Source organism: Silene latifolia, chromosome 7, assembly GCF_048544455.1.
Source record: "Silene latifolia isolate original U9 population chromosome 7, ASM4854445v1, whole genome shotgun sequence".
In the NCBI taxonomy this organism is placed as follows: Eukaryota; Viridiplantae; Streptophyta; class Magnoliopsida; order Caryophyllales; family Caryophyllaceae; genus Silene; species Silene latifolia.
In genome coordinates, this window is record NC_133532.1 from 38,143,888 (window position 1) to 38,159,733 (window position 15,846).

General features: G+C 40.4%; 1 non-coding gene across 1 annotated transcript; it reads right to left on the bottom strand.

Moving 5' to 3' along the window:
- Positions 1-15,000: 15,000 nt before the first annotated feature.
- LOC141593451 (small nucleolar RNA R71) lies at positions 15,001-15,107 on the bottom strand. Its single transcript, XR_012521532.1, has one exon. It is a non-coding gene; the product is annotated as a small nucleolar RNA R71 (small nucleolar RNA).
- Positions 15,108-15,846: the final 739 nt, after the last annotated feature.

Below are 15,846 nucleotides of genomic sequence, written 5' to 3' on the forward strand. Positions count from 1 at the left end.
CGGCCCACCATCTTTCGAAGACCTCCACAAGCTCGGAGTTTCGGAAAATGTTCTCTTGGACAAGAGTATCTTGAGCGGCCACCTTTTGTTGACACCCCAATTGCCTCATGAGCCTTTCGGGATAAATGAAGGAAGCAACCTTCAAACCCACCACCATCAAAGAACGAGGACTAGCACCCGAAGCGGACAACCCCGTGAAGGACCTCAAGTGCCACCATGGCACCACCCAACGGATATGAGGACCACCCTCCTCCGCCAATCTTGCGGCCCAATAGGCCTCGGTGGAAGCAAAACTATCCGAGTACAACTTCTTCCTCATAGTAAGGTGACGGAAGGAATAAGAAGAAGAATCAACCGGAGGCTCTACATACCTTAGCCTCTCCAATAGCCACACTTGGAGGATCCTTGGAGATCCAAACGAGGGAGCTTCTCCACAAGAGCCCTTCTTGTCCAAGGCTTGAATGATCTCTCTAAGTACCAAACATGATGGATCCCTACCATGCTCCATTTGCTCAACCACATGCACGAGGGTCATGCTACCATAGCATTTTGGCCCCTCCTTCTTCAAAGCATCAACAAAGAGGTATACATGGACAAGGCAAAAGGCAAGAGCCCTTCTCATATCCACCTCCGAAACATTGGCATCCAATCGGTTTGAGAAAATGTTGATAAGAGCCAATATATCCACACCATGAGGAGCAAGGAGGAAGTTGACTTGGCTTGTCGACAAGCCCAACATGGAACAAAATTTCTCCTTATAACACAACCGAGGTGGAGGAAGCACCGGAACACAACCCGACCACCCACCAATGGCTCAACTTCTTCGACAAGAGGACAAATTTCACCTTTTGGGAAAACGAAAACGTGATGTTTCGAATCCCAAAACCGAGAACATGCTTCGAGAAATGAGGATTGCACCTTGACTTGATGGAGCACCAACAATTGACCAACTCCCATGCAAATGAGTTGATACTTTTCGGGAGGCGACAAATCTCAGCACCATTGTCGCAACGCATTCTCAAAGGCATCCATGAAATATTTTTGTGGAAGAAGAAGAGGTTTTGTAGAGATGTTTTTCATGTTTCGGATGATAAAACAATGAAGCACAAATATCACTATTTATACGAAACAATCAGCGCGTTTTTCAGAAAAAGGGAGAGCTGCTTCCTATCGCCAAGTAGCTCGCGTCTCTTTGGGCCTGTTCTCAGGATTCCCACCTTGAATTGTCCCTTTCAAGTTGTGTTTTCTCCTGACACCTCAAACCTCCCGCCGGAATGCTCGCGCCTCTTCGGGATGGTCCAGGACATTTTGTGTTTTCTCACACTCACATTTCCTTGTTTTCGCGTTTTACGAAATACGACACGGTTTCCATGACGCAGCTTTAAACATACGGATTTTTCTTTCTTTTTTTAAAGGGGGAAGGGCTAGTCGCCCCGATCCGCGACGGATCGTTTCCATGTCGGTCGAAATTCCCGAAAATTTTTCGCTTTTTCGCAATTTTTCCAGCAAAAAAAATAAAATCGAAAATTGATAACACGACATCAGTTTTCCTCAAAATTCAAGCACTCACAAATCCGTGTCTTGATCTCACAAAAATCAAAAATCAAATACACTCAAAAAAATCTATTCTGAAATTCACCCCTGGCAGTTTGAGTTTGAATTTTTTCGAGTCACAAATCAATTTCAACAATTTCGATGCAATTTAATTCAAGACACGAGTTAATTCCTCAATTTTCAAATCAAATCCATTTTAGAAATCCAAGCGTGACGACTTGTCGCGCAATTTTCAAAATATCATTTCAAATTTCGAATTTCAATTTTAAGTTTGAGCCACCGTGATTAATTTCGCTTTGAAATACTTTCTACGTGTTTGCGTTTATGCATATGTGCTACCTGTTGCCTGTTTTCTACACTAACGATGCATGAACTAGTGCGAAGCAAAAGGCGAATTGACAGCCGACAACGCTCCTCCGAAACAAAACACAAAAAAGCCAAAATCACAAGATGAACCACAATCCAAAAACACATATATACAAACCGCCTCACGCAAAATACATCGACACACGTTTGATGCGAACGACTGACCATACAAACAAGATCTGGTACACACATTTATCATACAGACACTGGCCTAAGACAACAAGCTGGGGGCTACCCGCCACCTACCGAACTAAACACTCCCCATACCTCCAATCAATAAAGGAAAGGAGTAACAGAAGCAGAGGTGGCTACCATGACGGCAGTACCATATTCCTGCTCCGCGACAAAAGGAAAAATGATGCCTGGCAGACATCGGACGACACGACAACCAAGGATCATAACTCAGCACGTTATCCCGGCGTTGACCTCCAATCATCAGAATTCAAGGATGAAAGGGGACCATGACACCGGACGCTACCCCGATGTTGAACCCCAATCACCAGAACTCGACGACGACCAAAAGCGGCAACATGGGATAACACGCCCGTATTGAACCCCACTCATCGGACATCCGAACCTCTGCAGACAACGACCAACGATCGATACCCGATCATTGGCCAGGCAAAGGCCGCCAAGGAGAAACACAACCAAGCCTGTAACAAAAAACAATCGTCTCTGCTCCTCCCGGATCATCCTCCTCCTCCAAGGCCTCCACGACAGACCCCGCAGGTCCTGAATGATCCCCTACAACCAAAGTCAATCAAAGAACGTCAGCCGAAATTTCGGCATTACGACGGCATAAAATGAAAAATCCAAAAAAAACCTGCAAAGCAGAACAAGGGCAATCCCGCCCAAACACAACCAAACAAAACAATTTACAAAAAACGCACAAAAAAACGACTTGCCCTTCTTTTCAAGCAAAAGACGAGTCAAAACAACAACCACAACAAAAATGGCACCTGAGGACCCGCACAAGGTCCGCCAACAAACCAAAATACATTCCCGATACAATGGGGTATTTTTCTACAGCTCGAAAAGGCAATTTCTACGCCAATTTGAGCACAAACAGGTCAAAATTTCAAAATGCGACCACAACGAGGCAACGTGATTTTATCACGTCTCAAAGCAACCTAAACTACCAACAAGGTCCGTTTCAAAACAAACTGACTCAATTCAAGCCCATACGGAAGCTTATTTTGTCAGACATAAAACCGTCACAGAAGGCAGAAATTCCCATTTTGCCCACAACACCCAACAAAGGTCCACAATGGCAAACACAGTGTTTCCCGACTACAATACAACCTAGTGGGACCCTTTACCCAAGCAAATAAACTTGGCATTGTGAAATGAGACGGTTTCTTCGCCTCACTCACGTTTTTCGAGCATAGGGGACGTAAAAGGGGACCAAAATGCAAACTAAAAGCACCCCTATACTCCTGATAAGACTATTATTTGAGCATATTTAGTCCCCGAATTAGCCTTGTTCCCATGCTTTTTAGTGCATATTTAGGTCATTTATTATCTTTAGTCCTTTGTTTTGCATATTCTTTGAGGTTTTGTTCCCTTGGTAGGAAAGGAGTGCAAACCTTGCATTTTCATGGCAAAATAGAGCTAAATTGATTGAATTCAATGACCAAGCATCAAAGAGAAGACGAGACTAGAAGGCCTTTGTACATATTATAGTAGATGGGCAATGATGAGGAAATATCCTTGCATCTTCGACAAGATCCCCGAGGATTTTTGGAAGAAGGAGGAAGAAAAGAAGAAAACTGACCCAGAATCCGAGCGGCTTGACCCTCGGGACGCTCGTCCAAGACAACCAGAATCCGAGCGTCCGACCAAGCAATCCGCTCGTCCAGAAGCCAGGCAATCCGCTCGTCCCAATGCCTTGGACGCTCGGATTGTATTACAACAACTTTCATTTTCTTCTTGTTCTATGAAGGATGCGCATATTTCGGAAAGACCGGCAAAAAGGAGACCGGCATCTCTTTTGAGAGGAGCGATTCCTCAAGGACTTAATCGTCATTTAAGCCCTTAGTAAACCCTAATTTGTGTACCTAATCCCCACTATAAATACCCCATTAGTCTAATTAGATAATCATGTTCTTCTTATCAATCTCTAGTGTAGTTTATATCATTCTAATCTCTTCTTAATCTTGTAATCAACTTTAAATCAAGTCTTAATACAAATCTCATTTCCTTAATCTCTCTTTTGTTCATCTTTTATTCTGGGTAATTGAAGCTTATTTGGGTTATTATTGGGAGATTGACAACCTTCCAATCATTCATCAAGTACTTCTATTATTCTTTGCTTTATTATTGGAATCATTAGTAGGTATAATTTTCTTAATCCCTTTTTAATTATTGTTAATCATCTTCATTTATTCATCATGTTTTGCTTTGTTAATGTGATTGACAACCTTGTTAACATGTTAAACTTGATAATGAGTGAGTAGTTTCCTTAACTAGGGTTAATGGGTAATTAGGGGAAACCAACATGGGGGATGATTCATGCTTAAATTAATATGTTTTCATAGTTTATTTGCTTGCTTGTTATGATTTCAACTCATGCACATGTTATGTTTGATGAAATGCGAGCCTATGAATCCTTGCATTTTTTACCCATCACTTACCTTTTCAATGAGACTTGTAAGACATAAACCAACTCGAGTCTCATTAGACCATGCATGTAGTTGAGTAGGGAGGATTAAGTCGACTTGTAGGTGTTGTATAATCTAATCGATTCGGCTCCGGGACCCAAACCTTCCTAGGATTGTAAGATATAAACCAACTCGATCCATCACAACAATAATTGCTTGCTTATAATTTGAGAATATATTTGTATGATCATTTCCCATGAATCCCCTATGACCCCATGAAACCGTAGTGCTTTTAATCAATTGTTTACATCTCATTTTAATCATCTTGCTTGTTTACTTTTATTGCTATTTAGTTTAGTGATCTTCTACTTCAAACCCCAAATAGTGACACCCCTAGACACCACTACTTGCAATCGAAAATCTTACTTCCATACCCGTCCCTTGGGATCCGACCTTTACTTGCCTCTTTACTAGTTGTAGAGTTGTTTGTGAAGTTATAAATATTGTTTTGGTCTAGGTGCTCTTAACGACAAGTAACCGAAAACTAAATGATGTGAACATTATTTGAGCACATTTAGTCCTCTAATTGAGCCTATTTTGCACATCATTATAGCGTCTCATAACCATTTTATCCGTCAAATGCTTCCTATTTTGCTTTCCTATTGCTTTGTGTTTGATTTGTAGGAAAGGAGACAATTAGGCGGAAATTCCCGTCTCTTGAGCTCATTTGGAAGGACATTGACGATCTTGGTTGAACGAGTATTGAAAGAGAGGCAAGAATTAAAGACTAATCTCATAAGAATAAGAAGTAATCGAAGAGAAGGATTCTGAAGCAGAATCCGAGCGGCCAAGGAGACAAGACGCCCGTCCAAGAGCCTGAATCCGAGCGTCCAAGCCTTGAAGACGCTCGGATTCCCTTGCTACAATCCGAGCGGATTTGCCCAAAGACGCTCGTCCACCTCTGCAATAATCCGAGCGGATTCCCCTCCTGGACGAGCGGATCGTGGCGTCTTCAGCTGAGATGCTCATCTCTCCGAAAAGACTAGCAATTCCCTGCTTAGAACTCACAAATGTTAATTACAAATTTAGCCTTAGTTAACTTAATGAATCCCTACTATATATACCCCATTTGTAAATAATCAAAGCATAAAGTTTTGAGAGTAGAAAGCCTCCACATTAGAAATTCCTCTTAGATTTCATTAGGAGTAGATTAGAATAGATTACTCTTTAATCTTTCCACAAATCACATATTAATCTCTCCTTAATTATTGTTCAAGTTTGTTACTTTTGGGGAATTGAATACTATTGGGTTATTATTGGAGGATTGACAACCCTTCATCAATCAATCAAGTTTCTTCTATTATTCTTTGCATTATTATTTTGGAATCTCCATAGGTATAATTCTCTGAATCCTTGTTTTAATTATTGTTAATCTTTCTTACTTGTTCATCATGTTTTACCTTGTTAATATGATTGACAACCTTGTTAACATGTTAAACTTAATAATGAGAGAGTAGTCTTTTAGCTAGGATTAGTGGGTAATTAGGGAAAACCAACATGGGGATTGATTCATGCTTAATTTAATATGTTTTCATAATTAATTTGCTTGCTTGTTGTGATGTCAACCTATGCACATGTTATGTTTGATGAAATGCTAAGCCTATGAATCCTTGCATTTATAACCATCTCTTATCTATTCAAATTGACTTGTAAGATATAAACCAACTCGAGTCTTGTTATACCATGCATAGAAGTGATTAGGAGGAAAGTAAGTCGACTTGTAGGTGTTGTACAATCTAATCGATTCGGCTCCGGGACCCAACTCTTCCTAAGAACCGTAAGATATAAACCAACTCGGTTCCTTTACAACATTAATTGCTTGCAACTTAGTAAACATGTTTGTATGATCAAATCCCATGAATCCCCTATGACCCCATGATATCCTAGTCCCCTTTAATACTTGTTTACACCTTTATTTGCTTTATTGTTTGTTTTACTTTATTGCTTGCATTAGTCTAGACACAACTACAAACCCAAACAAATTGTGACACTAGCATAAATTGAGATAGATAGACTTAGAACTCAAAGCACACCGTCCCATGGATCGACCTCGACTTACCACTAACTAGTTGTTTGTTGAGTATTATAAATGTGCTTGATTGGGAGACCCGACGACATCACCCCCATCAAAATGGCGCCGTTGCCGGGGATGGTGCTATGTGATTAAGTTCTTACTTGTTTGTCTATTTTAATTTTGCTTTAACCTTGAGGAACTTGTTCATCAAGGATTGTTCTTACCGTTTTTGTGTAGTTTCGATGCTTGTAGTTGTTTCCTTGTCTTAGCTATGGTGGCTCAAGACTTGACATATGGAGTATGTGGTGGATTCTTTGAGTATGACTATGGGTATGGGGAGTTTGAGGAGCAAGTCAACACAAACCTACCTTATTATTTGTACAATGAAAATCCTAACCACTACCCCAATTTGTCCCACCAAAATCACCACATCCAATATCCACAACAACCACCCACTTAATACCCACTTCATAATGAATTCCAATTGCCACAATACAACCACTTTCACACATGCCCACAACAAAAAGATGAATCCATTCAAAATATGATTCTCCAAATGATGGGAGATCAACAAAACTTCTTCAAACAAATGCTAGAGGAGAGCCAAAAGAGGGACAATGTTCTTCAAGGCATTGTTGCCCAAGGTGAGGAATTGGAGATTCAAATTGCCAAAATGAAAGAATCCCAAGAAATCACTCCCCACCATTCCTGGGACATTGATCATGAATGTGAATTTGAAGTAGTAACCTTTGATGACAAGTGGGAAGAGCCGACCTCCTTGAGCTCTTGTGAGTATGAAAGTGTGATATTTGATGAAGAAGACACAAGGTTGAGTAAGCCAAATACTCTTAACCTTTGCGAATATGAGGGTGTGTCCTTTGATGTGAATATTGAGATGGTGGAGGAAGAATTAATGAAGAATAATGAAGCCCCCATCTATGATTCTTGTGAAGATAGCAATGATGATGAGCCCGTAAAAAGGGCCGATGAAGAATACGTGCCTTTCAAGGACCGAGAGGGACGGACTTGTAATATCACCTTGCTTGAGGAACCTATCCTTGAGACATTTGAGATATCCTATCATGAAGATGAATGCCCTTTCCCTATCTCCCATGAAGACTACTTGACACCTACCATGGAGCCAATGATCGTTGAAGAGGATATGGTGGAACTTCTTCAAAAGGTCAAAGCATCATACAAAAGCTACTTGGTGGAAAAGCTCAAAGAGAAACTTGCACGTGAAGCTGCTTTTGGAGATTTGGCACCCAGAATCTCAACTCCTAAGGTATCCGATCATCAATGTTATGAGAATTCTCCTTCCCCCTTGGAAGGATTGAAAAATCAAAATGCTATTACCATCATCAAAATTGAAAAAGAAGGTGGTGAGTTAAAGTCTCCGGACGAATATGAACCATACCTCTTACCATATAATGACAAGAATCATGGCCTAGTTGGTTTGAAGCATCGTGAATATCCAAGTGCCAAGAAGAGGAAGAAAACAAGAATGAATGACAAATTCCTTTGGCCAAGCTTCATCTTGAAGTTAAGCAAACCATACTTGTGCTTATTTGGAGCTTGTTCACAAGCTTTTGATCTTCTATTGAGAGCCTTGAGCTCTATGGACAAGAATCTCTACAATTTGAACTAGTTTGGTGGAGTCCTATCTCAAACCACCATTTGTAAGATATTTCTTGAAATTTTACCTTGTATGATATTATACATTTTTGCATTTTTATTTAATTTCTTGCATGAGAGTAGTGAGAGAGAGTTTTCTTACATTTTTATTGAGCAAAATTTCAGAAAAAGATAGGGAGGAACAACAAATTGGTGTAAGGCTATGATTTTGCAAAGAAAAGAAAGAAAAGGAAGAGAAACAGCGAAATCACGCTCGTCCCGAGGGCTGGACGCTCGTCCAAAGCCTTCATCAGTGTACTGTTCAGCGCTGTATCACAATCCGAGCGGATTGGGCCAAAAACGCTCGTCCATAGGGAAGACGCTCGGATTACATTTTGGACGCTCGTCCTGAAAGACACCTGAAGAAAAGTTTTGGAACTGTATCAGAATCCGAGCGGATTGTTAAAAAGCTGCTCGTCCAAAGTCAGACGCTCGTCTTCCGCCTACTCCAGAAATTGCAAAGTTCCTGTAACGAAATCCGAGCGGATTTCCTGTAAGACGCTCAGATTCTCCAGAGAAAATACGCTCGTCCCGTAAGGAAGCCGCTCGGATTCTGGCGTTTTTCTCGAATTATCCGCCCAGGCCCCACCTGTGTCCGCTCGTCTTCTCCCTTTTTCTATAAAAACACCCCTTTTCTCCCTCATTTCCTCACCTTATCTAACCCTAAATCACTCACCTTCATCTACAAAAACACTCCCCTCACAATAAAACCCAACAAAACCCCAATCTTCCCAATTCAAGATGATGAATCTCAAGGGCAAGGCTAAGAAACTTGTTGAATCCGCCGCTAGGAAACGCAAGGGTTCATCCTCTTCATCCCCACAAGAAATAATGCCGCCAAGGAACTTCCGCCCCATCATAAGAGGAGGGATAGAGCAACTTGAGTACTTCCCGGAGGTACTCTTCACCTCCGATGACCACCGCAAAAAGTTCATCCGGTTGCTAGGTAAGAACTTTGAACCCACTCAGTTTATCGATACTAAGGCGTTAGAAATCCTTGGGATAAGGTACCACACCGAGATGTTCTTTGATGGCTTAGGGATTGGAAAATTATTCCATGCCCATGAGGAGACGTACCTTAGTCTCACCCTGGAATTTTTGAGTAGCCTCCGTATTGTCACAAACACTCGAACCAATGTGAACATGGAGTTTAGGTTGTGCAACCTAGACCATAGCCTTACACTTGATCAATTTGCTCACATTTTTTGTCTTGTTGTACCAACCGATTATACCGACAAACCCGACGATTTCGAGATGAACCTACTTTGGAAGGCTATTTCCGGGAGGGATTTCGTCCACCAAAAACAGTGCTATACCTTCGCTATCCAACACCCGGTGATTCGGATCACCGAACGTTTTGTAGCCGGCACCATCAATGGGAGGTATGAACAAGATAGGTGCACTCTCATTGATTTGACATTCCTTGAGTCCTATCTAAATGTTCGGGGGACGAGGCGATACAACTTCAATACCCCCCTTGAGATGCTTACAAGGTTTTATGACTTTTCTCAAGGGAGCACCCAACTCAAGACATTCGTGATGGGAGGTCTAATTACTATCTTGGCTAACTTCCTTAGCCCCGGGTTCAATTCCCGTGGGACTTATGCTCCTCTTGAGGGGAGTACTTTGATTGATGAGGAAGCCATCTTCAACCACCACCGGTGGTGTGCCTACACTCAAGGCGGGAGTGTAGAATGGTTCACAAAAGGGTGCACCTCCATTATTCTTTCGGGGTGGAATATACCGGGTACCGACCCATGGTTGAGCCCGTATTCGCCTAGGCCGAGCTACCTACTCGACATCCAAATCATTGGCAATCCCCCTCAAAGGGAAGAGGCACCCCGCCAACCGCAAATACCTCGTGGGATACCGGTAAGGCCTATTTCCCCACCTTCCTATGTGCCCATCCCACCGTACCCTACTCCTTATACGCAATTTGAGCCGGAAATCCCCAATACCCCGGGCATTAATGACTTGATGAACCTTATGAATAGAGTTGATATCGGGGTGCATGATGGGAGGGTCGATAACTACATGGCCCTTTATACCCAGTACTATCAAATGGCACAACAAGGGTATATTGTCCATAATGGCCCTCGGCCCTCTTTGGCCCAACCACACCTTTTGTTCCCCAATCAAGGGGACCAAGCCGGGAATTTTGGTGGCCAAGGTGGAGGATACTCGGGCCAAGGAGGAGGGTATGACCAAGGAGGAAGTTCTCACCGGTATGGCTATCCCCAAGATGATGATGACGAGTGAAGGATGCCTACCTCATCACCTCCATTTGTATGATACTTTTCTCTCCCTCTCTCTTTTGTATATACATTGCATTTAGTTTAGCTTTCACTTGCATTTGTATTATATTTCATATTGCATTAACATTAGTTAGTTCATATAGTGTAGTTGCACTGTAATATATCTCACATGATTCATGTAGTTAGTTGCATATATACTAGAATTCATGCATAGTCACTAATGACCAATCCTATTCTTTTCTACATTAGACATAGTGTTTAAATCGGTTTGGGGAGGTTTGATCATAGGTGACCATAGTTTAATAGAAAACATGCATCATATAGTATAGTTTAGATTGCATTCATTTGTTATATATGTCATATAGAATTGCATTTAGTTAGAGCATGCATTCATTCATATCATATCATTGCATTTGTACTTTATTTCAAAAAAAAAAATCATCAAAAAAATTCAAAAACATGTATTTCCTTTTTATTCCTACTCCTACATATACATTGAGGACAATGTCCAAAATAAAGTGGGGGATGGGAATTTATATTCCAAAAACACATAAAAATTGAAAATTTTTGAAAAATACAAAAAGATGTCTTTTTATTTCTTAATCATAAAAACCATAAAAATTTGAAAATTTGAAAAACCAAAAACAAGTTCATTTCCTTTGTAGTGTAGACTTGTATATATTGTTGTATATATTGTGTTTGATCTATCCTTGTTCACATTGATCGACTACGCCACATCCAAGACATGAGGATATTGAAGACCGTATGGTATGATCTTTCCAATCTCCTTTTTCCTCTTTATGTTAATGACTATGTGGCTTTATTTTGATTGATGCGGTAAAAACAATGTGAATTTAGGACTTGCATTTAGATTATTTGGCATATTAGTTGGTAGAATCATATGCATTAGGATGTATATATGTTAGTTGCATCATGGCATGTAGTTGCATGTTAGAAAAATCTTGTGAAACCGTCTACTTGGGAAGCTTGACAAGTGTATATAGGCCCTAGTAGATGCTTTTTCTTCTTAAGACTTTTCTTGTTAGAATACATGTAAAACACCCTAGGATGTGTCATGCTAGTATCCTTTGACCCATGGATTAAGGCCTAGTCAAGAGTACCTTGTGGTGTGATAAGTCCTTGGCTACCGTTTATTCCAAGGTGACCCTTGAAACCATGCAACCATCATCCATGTTCTACCACATTTTTGTCATCAAAAAGGGAATGGGCACAAAAAGAAATTGTTCAAATTTGAGTTCAAGAAATGAAAAGAAAAAGAAAAAAAAAAGTTTGCAATTGCATCAAAACAAAAGAGGAGTAGCAAAAATAGAACTCCTATGCTTCAAATATAAGCCACCCTCACTACATATGGGCTGACTTTGAAAATGTTCAAAAGAAAAATGCAAAAAGTTGAAAAGTTGTCAAGTATTGAATTGCCAAAAATCAAAAGAAATGGCAAAAAGAAAGTGTTCTCAAATGTTATATGCCACAAGAAATTGGGGGGAAAAACAAAAACAAAAGCAAACACCCAAATGAAACTCAATTACTATCGATCCCTTTATCCATCGTATCCATTTTTGTGCATGGTAGAGAGGGGACGACCCTTCTTCTTGTCTAGGCAAGAGGGGGAATTCCGCGATCCTCCAGTATTTCTAACACCATAGGGAGTCTAATCTTGACAGAAGCATTTAACGATTGAGGACAAAGGGACCCTAGCTTGACACAACTTGGAGGTGATTTATTGGTATCCTTCTAGGCTTAGTAGTTTGAAGAAACCATATCTATACAGGAGTGTGTACCCTTGAATTGCTTCCCCTTTAGATAATTTCCGCCACTTAGATGAGGAAAGTGGCTATTCTTTTGTAGATGCATCCATTACTTAATTTTGTGTGCTTTAATGCTTGGATGTCTCGCCATTTTGGCAATACCCACCTTGCCTTGCAAGAAGGCATCCTACCTCATGGTTGTCTTGTTGTGAGTTGAAGGGGCGGAGTGAGACCCGCTAATTGTCTCATATCGGCTATATTAGTAGGTTAGTTTAAATAAAGGTCTAGTTTTAGTCACCTCTTTACTCGGGACGAGTAAAAGTTCGGTTTGGGGATATTTGATGTGAACATTATTTGCGCACATTTAGTCCTCTAATTGAGCCTATTTTGCACATCATTATAGCGTCTCATAGCCATTTTATCCGTCAAATGCTTCCTATTTTGCTTTCCTATTGCTTTGTGTTTGATTTGTAGGAAAGGAGACAATTAGGCGGAAATTCCCGTCTCTAAAGCTCATTTGGAAGGACATTGACGATCTTGGTTGAACGAGTATTGAAGGAGAGGCAAGAATTAAAGACTAATCTCATAAGAATAAGAAGTAATCGAAGAGAAGGATTCTGAAGCAGAATCCAAGCGGCCAAGGAGACAAGACGCCCGTCCAAGAGCCTGAATCCGAGCGTCCAAGCCTTGAAGATGCTCGGATTCCCTTGCTACAATCCGAGCGGATTTGCCCAAAGACGCTCGTCCACCTCTGCAACAATCCGAGCGGATTCCCCTCCTGGACGAGCGGATCGTGGCGTCTTCAGCTGAGATGCTCATCTCTCCGAAAAGACTAGCAATTCCCTGCTTAGAACTCATAAATGTTAATTACTAATTTAGCCTTAGTTAACCTAATGAATCCCCACTATATATACCCCATTTTTAAATAATCAAAGCATAAAGTTTTGAGAGTAGAAAGCCACCACATTAGAAATTCCTCTTAGATTTCATTAGGAGTAGATTAGAATAGATTACTCTTTAATCTTTCCACAAATCACATATTAATCTCTCCTTAATTATTGTTCAAGTTTGTTACTTTTGGGAAATTGAAGACTATTGGGTTATTATTGGAGGATTGACAACCCTTCATCAATCAATCAAGTTTCTTCTATTATTCTTTGCATTATTATTTTGGAATCTCCATAGGTATAATTCTCTTAATCCTTGTTTTAATTATTGTTAATCTTTCTTACTTGTTCATCATGTTTTACCTTGTTAATATGATTGACAACCTTGTTAGCATGTTAAACTTAATAATGAGTGAGTAGTCTCTTAGCTAGGATTAGTGGGTAATTAGGGAAAACCAACATGGGGATTGATTCATGCTTAATTTAATATGTTTTCATAATTAATTTCCTTGCTTGTTGTGATGTCAACCTATGCACATGTTATGTTTGATGAAATGCTAAGCCTATGAATCCTCGCATTTATAACCATCTCTTATCTATTCAACTTGACTTGTAAGATATAAACCAACTCGAGTCTTGTTAGACCATGCATAGAAGTGATTAGGAGGAAAGTAAGTCGACTTGTAGGTGTTGTACAATCTAATCGATTCGGCTCTGGGACCCAACTCTTCCTAAGAACCGTAAAATATAAACCAACTCGGTTCCTTTACAACATTAATTGCTTGCAACTTAGTAAACATGTTTGTATGATCAAATCCCATGAATCCCCTATGACCCCATGATATCCTAGTCCCCTTTAATACTTGTTTACACCTTTATTTGCTTTATTGTTTGTTTTACTTTATTGCTTGCATTAGTCTAGACACAACTACAAACCCAAACAAATTGTGACACTAGCATAAATTGAGATAGATAGACTTAGAACCCAAAGCACACCGTCCTATGGATCGACCTCGACTTACCACTAACTAGTTTTTTGTTGAGTATTATAAATGTCTTTGATTGGGAGACCCGACGACATCACCCCCATCACTAAACCTCCAAGTGAGTACGACCAAAAATGGCGCCGTTGCCGAGGACGGTGTTAACTTGATTTAGATTTTCTCAGATTGTTATTAGTTGTGTCTTTCTTTGCCTTGGGGAAGTAAAACTCCTCAAGGTTTGTTCTAATTATTTTCGAGTTGTTTGTTATTTTGAATGTCTAGAAAATCACAAGGTAACTTGTTACCCATTGATCACGATATTGAAAGGACTTTGACAACCAATAGAAGACTTGCTAGAGGTACTTTGAGAGGTATTGGCGAGGTTGTAGATATTCAACCAAATACTATTGAGTTCATCAACCCTTTTGCAAGGGAAGGTGAGGAGAACCCAACACAAAATCAACCCACAATGCCCAAATTTTCATCACATTCCGTACCAACCGAGGAGGACCTACCCAATGGTACTCCCACACCACAACACTTAACCGGAAATTTTATTGCCAAATCCGCATTTATCCAATTAGTCGAAAGAAGCCAATTTGGGGGGATGCCTAGTGAAGACCCTCACTCTCACATGGAGACTTTTTGTGACTATTGTGATGCGATTTCACAAACCGGTGTGACTCAAGACCAAATTCGATGGGTCTTATTTCCTTTTTCTCTAATTGGCACCGCAAAACAATGGTTGAAAGGCCTTGATAAGGCTACTCTCGTAATTGACTCTTGGAAGAAGTTGACTCTAGCTTTCTACAAAAAATTCTACCCTCCGGAAAATACTAACATGCTAAGAGCTCAAATTACGGGTTTTAAGCAAAGGGATGAAGAATCTTTGTATGAAGCTTGGGAGCGGTTCAAAGGAATTTGTCGCTCATGTCCTCATCATGGACTTAGCGAGTGGTTATTGGTTCAACAATTTTGGAACGGTCTTTATGAAGACTCAAGAAACATTCTCAACATGGGATCAAATGGTATGTTCACCGAAGTTGACGATAATCAAACATGGAACAAGATTGAGGAAATGGCGGTCCATAACTCACAATATAGTAGACCTCGCAAGGCTACTAGAGGAGGAAAGCATGAAGTGGACTCTATTACTCAATTGGGTGCTCAACTTAGTTCTCATATTGATACCATTAACTTGAAGTTTGAGAAGGCAATGGCTAAACTTGAAGAAGCCTCAAAATCACCAAAGCATCATGTTAATGCCATGGTAGCATCTTCATCAATCCCAAGTGGGATATGTGAGAATTGTGGAACTTTGGGGCATGACCAAAGTGAATGTAGGGGAACAAATGAACAAGTGAATGCTTTTCAAGCATACAAGAGTGGTACCCCTTATTTCAACTATTACAATGAAAACACCAAATTCCGCCCAAATCTCTCATACAAAAGCCAAAATGTTCAAAACCCTCAACAAACATACACCCCACCTCCCATGAGAAACCAAAATCAAAGACCCTTTTACAACCAAAACCAAGGTTCTCAAAATCAAACTCCATACAATCAACAAAATGACCAAGGTTTTGACGTTCAAAAAGCGGTCCTCCAAATGCAAAAGAATCAACAAGAGTTTTTCACTCAAATGCAAAAGGATAGTCAAGCAAAGGACATCACCATCAACAATATC